At 40.8% G+C, this 18,015-nt stretch overlaps 1 protein-coding gene across 15 annotated transcripts in view; it reads left to right on the top strand.

Annotated features, from left to right (window-relative positions):
• FOXP1 (forkhead box P1) overlaps positions 1-18,015 on the top strand; it is a 387,112-nt gene that overhangs the window by 160,538 nt on the left and 208,559 nt on the right. For all 15 annotated transcript variants that reach the window (XM_080382599.1, XM_080382595.1, XM_080382597.1 and 12 more), the window contains one exon: positions 4,357-4,422. The gene's annotated coding sequence lies outside the window, so the exon portion shown is untranslated. The remainder of the gene's footprint in view (positions 1-4,356; positions 4,423-18,015) is intronic.

The raw sequence follows: 18,015 nt of genomic DNA, 5'->3' as shown, positions 1-18,015 counted from the left end.
GGTGATAATATTCCCAGTACAGAAAATCTCCTGTACCGTCCCTTCGGAGATTTACTGGGTGCTGCCCGATAAACAGTAGCCACCTTGACAATGGTCTTAAAAAATGCTTCTCCCTCAGATTATTTAAAAGATATAGTTTAATATATATTGTTTAGGTTGCTAGATACCCCTTTGAAAATAAAATAGGTACAGCAAAACTGAAGAGACAACTACCGGCCGTTCTCAAAGCGATCCTACATATGATTTGAATGTGTTAGTGCAAGTAACCAGACCGAGCGCATGGGGTGGGAAGAGTAACCTGTGTGCAGGATCGGGCCCGCAAGCCTGCATGGTACCAGATGTTGCTCTTCATGCTCAGTGTACATCCTGTATTTTCAGCATTAGCAAAACACCAAATGAAAAACTTTTTTTTTTTTTTGTGTGTGTGTGTCCTCTTACAAATGTACAGTTGACAAAATCACTGACTACATCTTTTCCTGCACAGGACAAGAAAATAATAATTACGAGAATGGTAGAACATATTTTGTATTTCAGCCTGTGTGCAGCTGAATGTGTGACTCAGGGAGTTCTGAAGGGAAAGAAGCAGCTGTATTAGATGGTTATGGTACACTTCATTTAGAAGAAATTGCTGCACAGAAGTGCTTATTTTGGTGATCAAGTTTTGATATTTTAAAGCTTTCAGGAAGTCTTGTAGTAAATATTTTTATCAGACACATTAAATACGTTTTAGCTGGTCTCTGGTCTTATACAAGAAAAATGAATCAAAATCGAATTTCAGAAACATTTTTTTGTTGTGCTGTCAGGGATGTGTGTGTATTCTCTCTCTCTTTTTTTTTTAAAAAAAAATAAGTCTGCTTCCTAGGTAGCGAAGGAGAGATTCTTCTGCGACTCTAGGTTTCCAATAATGAATTGTAGGCTTCTCAAGGCTGGGACAGTGGCAAAAAAATGTACATGCGTAATTCTAAGCAGGGGAGCAGCTCAACTGGTGTTCTACTTTCCTGTGTAAAATTACTCACAGCCAGTTTGTGTGGGATCAAGGTCTTTGTTAATCTATTCTTGGCTATACTCAGGGCTCTTCTCATTTAGATATTAGTAAAAACGTTACTGTTTTAAGTAGACTTCCATTCTGCAATGCTCACTGTTTCTGCATGTTCTTTATATTATTGGTTAAATTTGGCTTTGCAGTAATCACTTGGAGCTAGGGCTCCATCCTGCAGCCTCCCTGGAATGACCTCCCTGCCGTGGAGGAGGAGACCACTAAATCAAAAAAGCGTTGTGGGATCAAAGGAGTGGCAAGGTCCAGCCCGACAGCAGGTATAATGGCAAAGGCTCTGATCTTTTTCTCTGGTCCCTTGGTACCAGGTAAATAGGTAGGACTTGATCCACAGCAATAGGGGGGCTTTCTGTTAAAGTCAGCAGGAAAGGTTATGGCACTAGCTCAGGTCTCATGGTCTTTTTAAGAGTATTACCAGTTGTCTTTCCAAAATCCTGCTGAGAGCATCTATTTTTTAAAGCATCTTGTATCCCGGGTTTTTAAAATGTGTTACAAAAGTGTTTACCTGTCTCGCTGGTGGGTAAACTGAGGCACTGGTGAAAACATATCATGTTTTCGGGAATATCTAGTAAAATCTGAGCAGGGCCTGTAGTTTTGGAGACTTCCCCCTGTGTGGGATGCCAGTTGAGCTGAGGGGCTGGTGTTGCGGGGCGCTTGGAGACCTTCCTTCTGCTTGTGAGACAGCAGAACCAGTGGTGCTCACAAAGTGGATTTTTTGTTTGTGGTTTGGTTTTCTATTTTAATCATCTCCTTGGGGGGAAAATGTGAGTATAGTGAAGTGTCTTGCTTTGGTAGGATGGGATTTTTTCTTTGTTTGCTCCACGCACACACTTACGGTGTTGATGGTACTTTGTGTTTATCTTAAAGACAGCATGATGGAAGGAATGTGTGTTGGCTACATCAATTCGCTCACCCATATAAACATTTTCAGGAGGAAAGTCTGTATTTGTGTTTCTATGTTTTGAGATACTCAACTTTTGGACTATTAATGAGAAATTTTCACAGGTGGGAACAGCTGTCTCTGCTGATCATTTTAACTTCAGTGGTATATCACCCAAATTTTTGAAAGCCAGGTAGCATATAGCAAGACTGACAACCAGATAACCAGAAACGAAAGCAGTCCGACTGTCAGTCAAGGAGTGATTTGTGAAAGGAGCTGCAGTCCTCCTCAGCCCTCCGCATGTGTTGCCCTCGGTAGACCCCTTTGGTCTCCCACCAGCTAACGGTGGGCCAGTGTTACTGGGTTTCCATGGAGCCTGTTCAGTTCACAGATGACAAATGTGTTTAGAAAACCTTACCTGCCTTTTACAGCACTGCCAAAAGAGATATTGTATGCACAGTTTATGCAAACGTGTAATTTTCAGCAGTTTCCTTAAAAAGTACATTTTAAGATGGTTCATTTACTATCATGAAGACTCAGGGTAGAAATGAAGTCTGCTTGCAAAATACTGCCAAAATAAGGAACTGACTGCCAAATACCCAGAAAATTTATAAACCAGATAAATATGAAAAGAGGTTTAAAGTGTCAAATCCAAGATAACCCCTGCAGCAAAGCAGGATAAAAGCCTTTATTGTTGCTAATCTAAGAGCACATCGTATGTCAAAGGTCATGTATTTTACATAAAAGATGTATTGTTTTACATACTCTCAGGAAGGTGAGACCTGACCTGTTATGATGGAGTAGTGTTATGTCCTTTACCGTGCAGAATCAGGAGTGTCTCACTCATGTACACCCAAGTACATAGCGCTTCCAATACAGCAAACATACAAATTTTGGTGCCTGATCTTCCAGTACTGCATTACAAGAATTGTGAAAAGCTTCTCACTCAAAACATGAAAATTAAAAATAAAATAAAATAAAATGCCAGTGAGCACAGCTAAAACCAATATTCATTTTGTCTCAAGGTAATATATGTATATATATATTTTTTTTTCTGGCTAAAAATAACCGGGTTTCAATAGTAAAGTAGTGGTTCATTCTCATTGTGAATTTTTTTTTTTCCCAAAATAAATGGCAAACGAGTACATCTTCTTTTGAAAGAACTTAATGAAGATTCTGATTTTTCCCAGAGGTTGGTATTTTACTGTTTCAGTAAAAACCTTTACCTACTGATGTAAATAGCATAACTTACCATTTGCTGAGTTTCACAAACACCCCCAAAACTCCACTTCGCTGTGTGAATTTTATGAAATGGAGTTTCACGTAGCTCTTACACATACACATGTCACTGACTTTCCGTTTCATATGATGTCATCTGTGTCACCAGATTATTGCATATTTCTTTCTGTCTGTATTACATATTGTTCTGCACCCCTGCAGCAGAAGATCAACATTTCACTGAAATTGTTGTAATTTTACTCTATTAAGGTATTTGGTCAATTGATGTGGAATTAATTCTGAATGCTGTTAGTGGTTTGAGTTAGTAACTTGATCTAAATTAATAAACAAATGTTTTTCTTTTCTCTTGTACCATATGTTGATCCCAATTACATGAACAGAAAGTGGCAGATTGTCATGTTTCTTAAGAGATTACATACTCTTTTGCATAAGAGAGAGTACACAAGATGCAGTAATATACAGGGTAAAAAAAAACCCTACACGTGCTGTTTTCTCCCTGTTTTCTCCCTCCTACTTTTTATAAAGATACACTTTAATTATTTTTCTTTTTAATACCCATTGCTCTTACCACCTTGGCATACTTGGTGTGCTCTTGGTAATGCTTAACGAGGAGCTATCCCAAGATAGTAAACAACTTTTTGAATTAGGAAGATGCAGCTAGTTTTAAAATCTCATCTAGGACTGTGTCTCTATGGAAAAGGATGAGAAAAAAGAACGGATTCAGAAGCTAAAATAGCAGTGGTTACAAATGGTCTTAAAATGCCTTAAGTAAGGAGAACCCATTCAGACAATAGTGAGATTTCTGAAACAAAGAACTGAACTCATCTATTATTCAAACTGAAAATAGATTGATAGACATCAAGATTAAGAAAGTTTATGCTAGAGAACAAAGATGTCTCATCTCCATGGGATTTTTTTCTTCTTTTTTTTTTTCTCCCAAAGACCAAGTTGTTCGTGCTGAACTGAAGAGCCTCGCACTGGCTGGTACTGATAAGCAGCAGTCCTGTGACTTGATTGTTTTTATTAACTCTCTCTGAAAGTCATTCACCATTAAACACGATTAGATTCATTTTGTTGCTTTATTTATGTTTGTACTTGTGAACGTGGTGCCAGTGAAAATGCTTCGGGTGTTGTTGCTGACACTGACCCAGCAGTCACGTTGTGTTACCTTCTTTCTCTGCAGGGTAACAAGAGTGGCCTTTTTGGGTGGCTGTAACTGAAGATTGCTTTACAGGAGCAACTGAAGAAGGTAAATACAAATACTGTTTTGCACACAATTTCTGAAGCATGTCTGAAGGAAGGATCTGATCCTGCAAACCCCAGGAGCGTGCTTTAGTTGCACAAGTAAAAGCTCTTTTGGCAATGTGGGTAAAGATTGCAGTGCTGGGCTTGGAGCTAAGCTTTTGCAGCTAAGCTTTTGGAGCCACTGCTGTGCCTTAAACCTGTGTTTTGCCTGGGAAGCCAGTGGTTTAGGAGTCCTGTTGCATTTCAGGAGCACGGCCACAAAGATGCACTTTCTGGCTTTCAGCCATGTTCCGAGAAGGCTGTTTGGTAACCAGACAGAGCCTCTGTGTGAATGGCAAGACTCTGCTCTGGCAGGTCTTGGTGGCCACTTGGCCAAGTCTGTGGCACAGCGTCCATGGGCACTGGACTGGGAGCTGCAGCGGCACATTCCCGCAGCCAGGTCCCCTTACTGGCGCAAATCCTTGGGGAGTGGTCAAGTCTGCTTCAGCACTGCTTCATCCCAGGCTGAGACACTTCTGGATTTACAGCAGCATGTCGAGCAGAGCAGGAGAGCAGAATTTAGCTGTTAATTTGATTGCTTATTATCACTGCAAAAATTAAAACACATGCTTTTTAGTCTTTCAGAGCGTAGCGAAAAGGAAAGAAATATCACTTTCTGCAAAATGATTTTTATTTAAAGCAATGTGAAAGTCCCTTGCTTCTAAATTAACTCCTTGCCTCTCTTCTGGTCCAAAGTTTCAAGTTGGAAAGGAATATTAACATCACAAAAGTGGTGATTCACAAAATTAACTTGCAGAAGAGAAGAGTAACGGCAGATCAGTGTTTGGTACTGAAGGGTGTCATCTGACTGAGGTTCATATGGCTGCTTTATAATCACCTTCTTTCAGAAATTAATAGTCGGTTAAGCACCATAGCAACAAGCAACACTGATGTAAGCGTTGAGCAGTGGCTGCTGTTCGCTGTGATGTCAGTGCTCGTTAGTGCTGTTCTCTTGACCTTGTTTGAATATAAAATGGTGATTTCATTTTAAACTTAGAATTTTACAGAATGACTAAATGCATTGGAGTGAATTGGAGCTATTTTTATTTTAAATTTTATTAAAATGTACTTCAAGGGGAAAAAAATGTCCCTGTTCTCTTCTGTTTTAAATTAAAATAGATTTGAGGATGATGTGGGGTTTTTTTTTTCAGTTCTTTGTTGCCAAAAATATCTATTTAGTGAGGATGAAATTCCTGAAGTTCAAGTGAACATTGCAATCCTTGGCCATGCCAATGTTGTATGTCAGCTGCATGATACATGCCTCTCTTCAAGATTTGAACATTATTCTTATTTTTTTATGGTGGAGCCCAAGAGGTATTAGATGCAGTTCAGCTATTGAAGGAGAAGCAGATCCTGCAGTTGAAGGAGATGGTGGTCCTTGCCTAGCAGTGGTGTTTCCCCTTTGAGCTGCTGTGAGGAACAGAAAAATGTTAAGTCCCAGGTGCATCAGAGGGCCTCAGAATTAATGGGGTTCTTGTGCAGCCATGGTTCCTGCGTGGCCATGATGCTACATGGCCCAGGAAAATTAGGAATTCTGGTTGTGGTAAAAGCAGAACACAACCTTTAGACTCACCTGAAGCTTGTAGGCTGTCTCCAAAAGCAGACAATATTTTGCCATCAGGACGCCATGAATGCCAGACACACCCTCTGGAGTGTATCCTTCATCAGTAAGCAGTTTGGGTGATTCATAGATTATATCACTGGAAAAGACCATTAGATTTTTCAGTCTGATATCCCGAGTATGGTTTATTGAGTCTTACCCCTTACCCCTGGGCAGAGGTGGTAAGTAGGGTTTAGCCAAACTCTCTCTTCTAGAAGCTGATCCAGGCTCATTGGGAAGATCCTGAGCACCAGACAACTGGGGGTCAGCTACAGTGCGTTTAAGCACATGTTTTCAAACTGCACCACAAAATTCTTGACTTGAAAAAAATAAGTTGTTCAATGTGTCCTTTAACATTAGGACTTCTTTCTCTGAGAAGGTTTGGCTCTGTCCTGCTTGCACTGCAGTAAGGGGTCCAGTTTTCCACGGAAACCTATTTGCTGCAGGATCGGTCCATGATCTTGTGACATATTTCATAAAATAAACCATAATGAATGATATGTGGTCCAAGAAACTGGATGTCAAATTTCAACTGGGTGAGAATTGAAACTGCTGAGATAATAAACCATGAGAATAGGAGATAGTAATGGAAATAGTGATAGAGTCCTAATTAGAGCAGTGCCACTGAAACAGGGAAGGTTAAGGGTTTGGTTGATTGAGTTTGAGCTCAATTGCTTGATAGCTTAATTTCAGGTGAAATCCCATCTTCTGAGTTAGCAGTTAAGCCGCTCAGTGCAGTTACAGAGCAGGACTCTGTACTCCTTGAGGACCGGCCGCGTGGCCCCAGGTGTCCCAGCACTGCGTGTGAGCCTGGCCTCGGGCATCTGGAGTGGGATACAGCACAGAGCTGGTAAAATAGATTTTTATACTGCGTGTTTTGTTTGCTTTCTTTTTTTCTGAGCTCCAAAGAGCTCTGAATGGAGGCGCGAATAACAGAATAGATACAGCAAGGGGCTTTGATGGTTAAACCTTCAGAGTTAAGATGTTTACATTCTCCTTTATTTAGCACTGCCTAATTATATGCCAGTTTTTCCTCAAAGTAAGAATCTGAATTGAAATGTTTGATTTGGGAAGAAGGGAGGGGAAATGTATTTTTACGGAATGATGGACAATAGTGTTAGTTTTCCAGGAGCAGTCATTTGTTTAAATGTATGTAAAAGCATTTTCAATAATCAAACACCATTCAGTGAGCATTGTAAATCAGGGATAGCTTGCATGCTGAAAAATTGAAAAGTACAAAACATGCTGCTAAAGTTGTACATTATTGATAACAAAAGACACATGCAGACTTTTAAGATAGCAAAGATAGAATCCTTTAGAAAACCTTTAACGGAGAAAAAAAAACACAAAGGATTTAGCGAAGTTGCACTTAGTTTAAAATTTCAAATCCTAATGCTTGTCAGAGTTAAATGCTGATTAAATATTGATAATAAAACAGAAGCTGCCTGCTATAACTCAGAACTGAATGAGGTGATCAACAGAGAAATCTGTGGGTTTGAGCTTTAACTTTTTTTATATGTGTATATTCTCTCCTCTCTTTCTTTCAAGCTGGGAGCAAGGTCAGAAGGACTTTTCCCCCCCCCCTAAGCTCAATACAAAAAATGGATTGAGCAGTTTGTCTGTGTGGAAAACAAAACGGTTCTGGGACCAAAACCCCCCATTTTTTTCCCCAGTAGTCCCACCACTTTGTTTCATGAGGAAGGGACATCACTCTGAAACCGTGTTGGCATGTTGCTGGGCCACTTGTTTGCTGACTGTAGCGGGAGGAGCTCCAGGCAAAAGTTGAAAGCCCTGGAACAAACTTTTTCAGAGAAGTTTCTGTTTACGAAGGGCTGAACAGTGTGTGCAGTTTCTCCCCAGCACTCTTCCTTGCTAGTGACTTTCCAGAAGTGCTGGCGATGTCCTTACCCCTGTTTTCTGTACCAGCTGGGTGGCAGTGATGCTTGCAAGTCAGGCGGTGGGAAGCTAGTAGGGTGACATTTTCCTTACTGAGTTTGGCACCTTGACTTTTCTTGCTTTTGACTGACTGGTGTTGAAGCATATTGCTGAGCAGAAATAGCCATCATTCCTAGAAGATGTGGTGCGCGACTACTTCTGGACATGGGTTCTGTGACTTGGGTGCATTTGTAAGAAAGCCTGTAATAGAGCAGCCAGCCTGGTTCTTGGACATTTTTCTAATGTTCTCTCTGCAACAGGCCCAAATCACATAGAGCTGTACTGGAAGCATTTTGCATGAGTACTTGTATCACTCCCAGCAGGAAATGGGGATCTGGGAGACCTCCATTGATGCCTGCTGCTCACTTGCTGGTGGCATGGTAGTCATGCAGCTGGAGTAGTTATTGCCTGTCAGGCCACATCTAAGACTGGATTTATTTACTTTTGGGTTGTTGGGAGAGGTTGTAATACCCTACTTGGTAAGACTTTTGAGTTACTCAAACTGAAAGGTACAGTGCAGTGTTACAGTGTTTCCGTAATCTCTGGTAATTACAATATTACCTGCAAGTTTTGGGGTAAACCCTAAAAAGGTTGCGCATGGGCCTTTGGAAACATAAACTGCTTGAGGACCATGCTCGTTTGAATGAAAAGTTTAGCCCAGAGATGAGTGAAGCTGTGAGTTTTCTGAAGCAATTGGGTCAAGAAGATGTAGAAAATAGATTAAGACATTTTGGAATAATTTAAAAAGTATTTGAGCAAATCTCATTAATATGGACCACTAGCATGCTGTATTGAAGACTTCAAAGATCTGTCAGAGGAGTTCTTTCTGCGCTATTGTCTGCCAGCATTAGCAATCTCAAGAGAACATGTTTCTTTTGTTTGCTTTTGGCCCATTTAGCTTTGCTTCTTTTTCTTCTTCTTAATGTTCCTTAATGTATTATAAATCTTCAAGTGGGTTGGTAGAAGAGTATGTTTCTTGGTTTTAAGATACTAGCAGATTTTGATGCTCTTACCTGATGCTTTTGGACCAAATCCTTCTGGTCTTCGTGAAGACAGATAAAGTGAGCAAGATTTGGCCAATATTTGGCATAATCCTAGTTTTGGTAGATGCTCAATATGATGTTCAATAAAATGCAAGTGCTGATTTGTATTACTTAGCATGTGTTCAGAGTACCATCATCCATTTCAAATCGGTGAAGAACATGAAGCATCAGGCTGAGTGGTTCATTCATACCTCTGGATTTGGAAACAACTAGCCTACTCTGTACCCACAAATCAAACACACTGGGGTATATTGAAAGTGGCCCAACATGTGAAGGTTGTAACTGTGGAGTAAATAGCCGTAAAGGCTGCACTGGTGTTTGCCAGGTGCTAAAAAGTGCTGTGAGTTCTGTTAAACTAAGCTATCATCAGAGGAGGCCCAACCTTCCTCATCTAATGAGTTTCTTGCAAAAATGGCTGTATTGGCAAGTGCCATCACGGAGCTCAGGGCTGCAGCATCCCTGCCATGGGCAGGTGTTTGAATTTCTCCCACTAGCCTCTGTGTATGAGGAAATGTAAGCTGTGTGCGTCCTAAGTGGGAGGCACGACATCCCATGCTAGGCACCTGTGAGGGATTTTTGTTGTTGTTGCAGTGATGAGTAGTGCTGTTGAAGCTGGTTGGACTCATCATCCCGAGCCATTTGGGAAAGGGTGCTGTAAAAGCTGTGTTGGGAATATTGGAGCCTGTTCTTGTGCCATCACTGGTCCATGAACAACCTCTCCTCTCTCATCCTGATTGCAGCTTTGCTGCAGACTGTGGCTCAACAGGTAAATTGCTGTGTTCTTCCTTTAGCTTGGCCTAACTACAGATGCATCAAGGAAGTGGCTCATAATACACCATGCAATGCAGACTATGTGGTTTCCAGCCTGGTTCTTCAAGACCAAGCTGGATAACTTGTCAGGAGGATGTGCTGCATTTTATCATAGCTTGAGCAAGGAAAGAATTGAGAATGCCATAGATAGGAACGGCATCAGTCCTCGTTACTCCAGAACGCAGGCACAGGCTACAGGTCAGACAGCTCATGAACTCATGCTCAGTCTCAACCAAAAAAACAAATAGGATGGAAAGATCCAGTTTCAAGGTTTCATTCTGAAGCAGGCAAATAACTCTGAATTAAGAGCTGTGCTGAAACTTGCCCTTGTGCAAGTTGTGCTGCTGGGCCAGTGGATGCAGCGGCAGCTGCCGCTTGCTGGTGCACATAGGCTGATGGGCTTTACTGCACATCACGGCTGTCTGTTAGCATCTTGTAGCTATGCCTGGCTCTCAGCAAAAGGGCCAGAACTGCTTGTAGATGTGCAGGCTTGAAACCTGCCTTTAGAAAACTCCTGTCTCAAAGACAGTGCATGTTCCTATGTTATAAAATCCAGAAATGTGAGAAAATGATACCAGAAATAGATTCTTACTGCCTATTTTGTATTTTATTTGGTCATCTCTAAGGTCATGCCTGTTGCCTTCAACCACACCAGAAGTATGTCTTCCAGCATACTTAAGTTGTTGTCCTACAGCAGTAGCAACCATATTTTACAGTGACTGTTACAAGACCAGTGATGTCAGTGGGCATTATGGGAGGCCACCCTTTTTATTTGGTAGCTCATACTAAAGCCAAGGCATTAAAAAAAAAAAAAAGTAATTTTTTGGCCCTGATTGCCTGCCTGTATTTCTCATTGCAACATATGAAAGCATTTTTCACTGCTCTAATGGCAGGAACTTCAGACGCCACCTCTGAGATGTTTAATTGCTAAGTGTTTCTCCCAGTGCAATCTGTGAATTTTAATTTGGGGCTCTCCCACCTCTGCTGGCTATATACTTTTCAGTGTGTTTTGTGTAATACTGCTTAATTGCTCAAAAGGGTAATTTCTGACTCTGAGCTCACTGTTTATTTTTTTCAGTATGGTAGCACAAACATTTGGATATTTGTAACTAAGACTCTGACGTCATTTCCATTGCAAACCATTAATATCCGTAGTTTATCATACAGCTTTTCAAAATAGGTTTTTGTTGAAATGTGATGATCTCTTTCTATTTTTTAAGTAGAAATTTTATTTTTTTATTCTTTTTAAAAAAGCATTTTGTGGGGACAAGGTCTGCTTTCTTCCCCTGTCATACCCTTTTTGTTATTTTTGATAGGCCCTGTTTGTCCATATTAGTTGTAATACAAGTGTTTAATTTAATCTTCTGACATGTTAAGGGTTAGTGGGTCCCACTGATGGAAGGAAATGTCTGTGGAAGGGCACAGCATTTCCTGCTGCTGGGGCACTTCCACCAATGGAACAGTGGTGTGCAGTTGTGACATTAGTAATTGTCTGTAAAGATCTTAGAAATAAAAAGTGCTACATTTGAAAGCCAACAACAGCATAAATCAATAATATAGGCAATGAGACAGTTTCCTTTTTTTTTTGGGGGGGGGGGGAGGGGATTTTCTAAATCCTTTTAAATTGGAAAAATGTCATGCAGGTATTTTTACAGATTGTGGTTGCTTTATTGCTGTCATCCCCCATTTAAATTTTATTCCAATAACTGGAAAGATAATTTTTATTTGGAAAAATTGTTTTTAAAACTTTATTGAATGCAAATTGGATGCTGTTAAAAATGTTATTATTGGAAAACAATAGAAAAATACTTCAGAAAAAGTGCAAATTCTTTCACATGTTTATCCTCCTTTAAGATCTGATGTCCAATGAGAAAAAAAATGTGTGCTTTTGTTGTTTGTTGCCTTTTGTTTTAAGGAGGGAGAGATGATTGCTTTTGGTACTACTTGCTTACAGTGTCCAAAGCTCTGAGCTCAGTTGTGGAGAACATTAAAATAAGCTCACAGGAGGTCTTGTAGACGTTGTAAGAAATTGTAAGCGTGTCTGCTGAGTCAATTACATGAGACAAATTTCCAGGGTAAGACTGCAAGGTTCCAAACTTGTTATTTACTCTCTGCTATCTGTAAAACAATTAATTTCTGCCTTTGATTTCACAACAGATAAATACATGTTTTGGAGGGGGAAAAATATATTAATTAGACAAAATATTATTTAAAACTGAAAGAATTATCTGGATATGTATTCATGTATTTAAAAGGAGTCTGGCCTGTCCTCCTTTTGAAGGTTGAATAATTGAAAGAATATAGTTTAAAAATGGAGACTCTGGCTTTTTAAAATTTCTCCTCTTGAGTGAGACTCAAGTGCATGAGGCAATATTTTTTCTTAGATAATTTGAATTTTAAAAATGCAGTTATTATTTTTAAAAAAGTATACATCTTGAATCTTTGAGAGCATTCATTTTTTTCAGACTTTATTAACCCTATAGTAAGTTTCAAAAAATTGTGTGAATAGTTCAAATCCAACGTGTGTGTAGTGTAAATCCCACGTGTATAGTATGTGCTCACTGGTTCTCTTTTTGTGTAGTTAGCGTTTCATATGTTCATGATATGCAGGCCAGCTGGAGCATTACCGCTTCGTAAGCTGCCATGGTTAACTTGGTTTGAAATACATCCAGATCAGCCATAGTGTTTTCTAGATACTTGTTAAGGCTAAGAAGTCCAGTAAAGTCCTTTTCCTCCTTTCCCAGTGCAGATAGAATGGGAGGCGCAGAGAGGAGCTGGGTAAATCGGTTTTACTAGACCCTGCTGTTTGAAACTCATGCTAAACTCCTACAGTGGTTCCCAGCTGGGCAGGACGAGGCAGCGTTGTGGTGCCATGCTACATCACCTGCATCCCAGTGTCACTTACACGCCACCACTTGAGGAACCTGTCTTTGAAATTGCCCTGCCAGAAGCTACTGGAGAGGAAGGCTTTTAGTTACAAGGGGTCTGAGCACCCTCAGTGAGTCTGAGGCCACCATTGAGAAGAAAATCCATTCTCGCTCTTGTATCTAGAGCACAGGTGTTGAGGCATCAGTGCTAGACACTTGAGGATCCCCGAGCATTGCTGGTATGGAATGAAAGGTTCCTGTGCTGCAGGGGGTTTGTCATGGACAGCGATCGGCAAACGAGGCAGGGACCATCTGCGGGGGTGTCTTGTGCGTTGCTGTGTCAGCACACATCTCTGCTGCCGTGCAGATTCGGGTTGTCTCCAGTCCTACAGGCGTTTAGTGTGGGCCACGAGGTATGACATCTCCTCTGTCCCAGCCCACCTGATCTTACCCACTCCTTACATCAAAGGGGTAGATAGATGTGCGCAGCTCTGTGCAACCTGGATAGCTGATGGACTGTTGCAGGGGAGCAAACTTCCTGATTGGTATGTTGCTTGGGAATATTAGCAATTGGTAGGTTTTTGTTGAGATGTTGGGTTTTTATGGAATTTTAGGAAAAACCGTTTGTCCCTTAAAGTAAATCTGTGCTTTCCCAGCTCCTTCCCTGTTCCTTGCTGTCCTCTCTGAGGTGGCAGTGGCTGCCTTCAGGTACCACCATACCAGTTGGTTGCATGCAGCAAGGGGAAGCCCTGAGCACTCCTTGCGTACTTCACCATCATAAGGCCACATGCCCTCAGTTCCCCACTTGTCTCCTCTCCTGTGTCTCTGTCTTCCCTCTTAGCAAGAGTAGGGCTGTTATCAACTCTGTTATGAGATAGCAGGTATCTGCAGGGGGTGGACCCCAGAGTACCTCCATGTGTGGCTGGGGCCATAGCTGGCCTGGCTCAAGTCTTCTGCTTCCCTGCTGTGGTCATTCCTGGGGAAGCACGCAGTTGGCCAGGCATGAAGACCCCCCAAGAACGAGTGGGACCTTGCCCATCTGGCAGAGGGGATCTTCCCCGAAAAGGTGAAGGAGCATGGAGTTAGGGGTCTTCATCATGCTCGGCCCCAGTGTCTTCATGAAGCACAATGGAGAGCAGGCTACTGGTGATGTGGGAGGAGGTTGTGTGGGAGCCTGTGACGTGCTGGAGATAGCACCGGTGGGACAAGAAGGTCTTCCCCCAAGAGGAGAGGGAGAGAAGAGTCCAAACAAGCTTTCTGGACATTTGAGACCTTCTCTTTAAAAAACCCCAACATCTGTAAAGAGACTTGCCCAGATTTTGTCCTGTGACACTGACATCCCATGTGGTCACTGCCCATGAAGAGTGATCTGTGGCATCATCTGGGTAAGACCTTGGTATATCTGTGCAGAAGAACTAGAGTTTATCATAGTTTTATATTGGGTTTTCCCTCAGCATGTAACTGGATGCATTAATAGTGACATGATCCTGGTGTGACCTGGACTTTAATGGGTTTGAACTTGGAACTGTTCAAACATTAAGAAAAAACCCTCACTCCCTGCATGTATTCAGCAGCTGCTTTTTATATGCAGAACTCGGAGCTGCAAAGGTTCAATGGTGGTGTATTTTCAACTTTCAGATGAAAAGGACTAAATAACTGCCAAAAAACCTGGGCTATTTCTCTCCTGAGGCAGATGTATGACTGCCAGGACATGCATACATCAAAAAGACAACGTGCCTCTGAGCAGTTTAAAACCTACTGCTTTGTTTTGTTTTGCTTGAGGCAAACAAAATGTCAACCCCCTCAATCTTGGGAGAGGGTTTTTGCTGTTAACGTGTGCTTTGTGCAAAGCCTGAGCTCGCGAGTCAGGATTTGGGGTTCATTTTCTACCTCTGCAGCTGACTCACTCCGTGGCATGGGTACTGTTTGTTCTGGACAAAGCTTTCTTGTTTTTTTCTTGACTTTGTACAGTGCCAGCTGTGCGTGGTGTACCAACCAGAATATGCTCTTTATCCTATGTCAAACGTTAACTGTGGCAACAAGACTGTGATGGGATTTTCCCATCTGCAGCCGGAGCCAGATTTGCCCCTCGCACCCCAGAGGGACATTGCTGGTTAGGTTGTTGGGCTGCTGTGTGTTCAGGCAGCTCAGAAAGGTACAAAATTGTTCCTTTAAAAAGACAAAAAGTAACAAACCCAAAGGAAAACAAACAACGAAACCAACCACAACAACAACAAACCAAGCAAACTCTCCCAGGTCTAATTTTTCTGTGGTTTTGGAAAGTGTGTCCCATTCCTCTCCTGCCCAGCCACATACCTAAAGCAGCTTCTTTACCAAGTTTCCGCTTGAAAGGAATTCCATTTACAAAGTTATCAGCTACCTGCAAACAGATGGGCATAAGGGAAGGCCTAATACCAGCTCGACATTAGTGTTTCACGTGGAGCTCTGCAGTAATGATGGAGAAGTTAGTCACCTGCCACCAGAGTCATTCCCGTGGAATGATGATAGAGCGACCTGGAGTAAAGATGTCTCTTTGGAGAGCTGTTGACAGATTTACTGACCACTGGGTCAGACTAGATTGCCTTTTTTTTTTTTGGTATTAAGAATTACTATCCATTGAGTTTACTTATTAAATTGTTAGCAAGTTTTTGTGTTGTGGTGTGTCCCCATAATGTCAGCAAAGTCACCCTGCCTTACCCCTCTCCTCCCTGGAGCCGGGCTGGACCTCTGCTTTGGGGTATCCATCTCCAGCTCTTTCACAGAGTCATAACAGCATTATGCTTTGTGTATAATACCTTTCTTTTACTAGGGATATAAATCTTCAGTCTATAGATCTTTGGTTCAGATTTTTCTTTAAAACATTAATGAGTGTTATAGGGTTTGGGGGGAAAAATTTACACGTAATGATGACATTACATAAAGATGTAACAGCTAAAGCATACGTTCTGTTGGTTTGCCTTGTCTTACACGAACATTATTTTTGCACATCACTATTAACAATGCAAACACCCTGAAATGCTAATAGCACTAGTAAGCTTTTAATTCCATGGAATTTATTGCTTGCTGTATTTCCATGAATTTATAACGCTTTGATTCTTAAGAGCCCCATTTAATCAGTTTTGCCTGGCACAGAACATAATAAACAACTTGCTGGTGCTAAAGTGCCACATGGGGGAGGCTGCTAACAAGAAAGTTAAATGCTTCTGCCACTAGCAGTTTCTTCGCTGTATTTTTCATGAGCTGTTACTACCAGTAATGTACTTTGCTAGCTTTAGAGCAGTGGTTAAACACAGTGACAAACCAAACAGCACTCCAGCGCTGTAAACACCCAAAGCAATACCATTTTTGTTCAGGGCTACAGTTTAAATCAGGCTTGAGGCTCAGTATCATTTTATGGTGATCAGTGACTTTTTTTTTTTTTTTTTTAAGGCCTCGTTTTTCTTGATATTTTAATATAAGACTTTTAGGAATGACTAGTGAGTGGTATTTATCAAGAAAAACAGTGTGGGGGGAGAGAGGAAAAAAAAGAATTGAAATACCTTAAAAAACAGCTCTTGTTTGTTTGTGCTGCTTGACCATAAAAGTACAAAAAGACTGTCTTAGTAGAAAAATACCAGATTATCAAGTGCTTTAAAACAGAAAATGTCATTTGAGTCTCAAAACTGCACCAACTTTATATAATTACCCTTTTAATTATCCCCAGTGGCTCATGAAATTTGTAAAATAGAGCATTGAGAGTTTGATTTACTTACATGTTGCACTTTAGTGTTATGCTCTTAATGAATATTGTTTAGTACTAATGTCAAACAGAGATTGCTGAGTGCTATAGAGAGGTGCATGCTGCAGAGCTGGGTATTCAGAGGGGAATTGTGGAAACTCCACCTTAAATGAAGAGTATATAAGTATGTAAAGTGATATGCTATAATTTTTTTTGCCTGAATGGAAACTATCGATTTTATCCTAGGCATACAAAGTAGTTTACTATATTTTCTTTATTTAAGCATGCCAGAGAAATAAACATTTTTGGGGCATTTATTTGGTTCTGTGTCAGCATATTCCTTGTTACGGAGAATAGTTGTGTCCTTCTGAAGGACCAGAATGTGGAAGCAAGCTCTTTAATTTGCTCTTAAGACTTAACTGGTTTAGCCTACAGTAATGGAAATAACACTAATCAATATTTGATGTGGGGTTTCTGTGGGGTATCCAAATATCATTTATTGCCAAGAAGTTGCTAGAATAGGCTTGGGGGAAACGTAATCTGAAATGTGGTCTAAAAATCCACCTAAACTAAACAGGCATCTTCAAAGGAGAATGGAAACATCAGTGAACAGTAACAGTAAAAGAAAAAATAAAGTGGAGTCTGGAGGGTTAGGTAATAGGCTGTAATAGCTGGTGACCTCTAAGTCATTGGTACAAATCTGAGTGAGGTGGAGACTCAGCGGAAAACGGTTGCTGTTGAAAATGGTCACGAAATGCTTTCAAGTGATGGTTTGGTCCTCAAGATCCATCTGCTGACAAGTTGAGGAGATTTGATACTGTGGGTGAATGACTCGGAAGGGTGGGCTGCCTTCCTCTTGCCCCATGTGCTACTTTTTCCTTTCACCTTTCAAATTTAGCAAGTGTTAAGAACAGCGTACAGGCGCTGGTATGAGCGGTTGGACCAGTGGTACAACTCTTTCGGCATCTGAATGATGTACATGACCAGATACCTCCAGAGAAAGTGGGAAAATCCTGAGGTTTTACTTTCCATCCAGAATTTTTGTTCATGTTTTCCTGCATTTGCTGCTGTAACAGTCTGTATTCCTCTTATCTAGCTACGCACTGCTTTCATTATGCTTCTGGACTCAGGAGATCTTAGCATGGCTTCAAATTTCATAGACCAATTTGTATTGTGTTGAGTTAAAATGTAACTCTTACTTTGTTTTTCCCATTTGTGAATATTCCTGTACATCCGTGATGTATATTGTTGGTACATAAGTACTGTAGTTGAAGGAGAGAAGCAACAGAGCAACAATTTTTTTGCAACTTTCACATAGTTCAGAGAAAATTTGGGTTCAAATCTTGACTTTAAATGAATGTCAAAAAATGTATTTACATCCTAAGGACCAACATTTTACAATACAGAGTTTTCTGGAAGTAAACAAAAGAGTTAAGTATTTGGTGTACAGCTGAAATTTGAAAAGGCTAATGTGTTAATTGTTTAGGGAAACAAATGTCAGGACACTTGATTTCTGGAATTCTGAAATTTAAATTTAGTTTTAAAGTATCTTGTTTAAGGGAAGCTCAAGGGAACAACCTATGAA

The sequence above is a fragment of the Falco punctatus genome (assembly GCF_963210335.1).
Source record: "Falco punctatus genome assembly, chromosome: 4".
NCBI lineage: Eukaryota > Metazoa > Chordata > Aves > Falconiformes > Falconidae > Falco > Falco punctatus.
Note: the sequence above shows the minus strand (reverse complement) of the source record. Positions and strands in the feature narration are given on the sequence as shown.